The sequence below is a fragment of the Penaeus monodon genome, chromosome 19 (assembly GCF_015228065.2).
Source record: "Penaeus monodon isolate SGIC_2016 chromosome 19, NSTDA_Pmon_1, whole genome shotgun sequence".
NCBI classification, from domain to species: domain Eukaryota; kingdom Metazoa; phylum Arthropoda; class Malacostraca; order Decapoda; family Penaeidae; genus Penaeus; species Penaeus monodon.
The window spans coordinates 40,830,785-40,831,704 of NC_051404.1; positions in this window are offsets into that span (position 1 = coordinate 40,830,785).

Genomic DNA, 920 nt, shown 5'->3' on the forward strand with positions numbered 1-920 from the left:
CTCCCTTTATACCACAGACTGAGTTTACAGAAGTTAACAGAGGCTTTTGATGCCACTGGCAGAGCCACAAAGAGGAAAGGCCAAAAGTCTAAGACGCGGGTGTGAGGGCGTGAGAATGAGGGGAGAAAGTGATCTCATTTCTAATGTGAACAATTATGTTAGTGAATCGGACATACAAATACAGGTGATTGAACTATTTCTCAATTCAATTTCCTAGTCACTGCAACTAACCTGAAATATACGTCAATCATTAAAAGATATCTTTAGCTGTCAGTCACAGACGGCCAAAAACCAGTGCACAGTAAAGATGACTGTTCAGTCAAAGAACATCTTTACCGCTATTCCAGTCTCTATAGAGTCATACAATATTTACACAGATCATTGTACATCTCCTCATGTAAATTTATTAGTGTACAGGTAACCCATTCACTTTTATTTGGTATGGCAGTACAGAGAAAGGGTTCCTGTCAAAGAGGGATCAGAAGTTTACAAAAGTTATTTGGGTGGACTAGAAGTTTTGTTATTGACTGGCCATTTCAGCTAAATATGATCATCGAAACTATCTTAAAAATGTGGCATGGTAGCTAAACCTTCCCGTCTTTATCATAAAGCCCAAGTTATTGTAATGGTTCTGCACTAATACAGTTATTAAAGAAAGATCACACTCCTAGAAAGTGAAGTGTGCTCACCCTCACTCACGCTCGCACACTCACCGGAGTTGCTCATTGTCAGGATGAAGTTCTAAGTTTTAAGAGTGTTTTATTGTAACCTCAGATAATCGACATGAATCTCGTCTTCCCCCCAAAAAAGGCTAGAGTTATCAACGTTTATCGTGAAACACTTTTGTTCCGTTTTGAAATCCGCGACGAAAACCTGATAAAAGTTGATAAGTCACAAAAATTCAAGGAAAGAAGACCAAA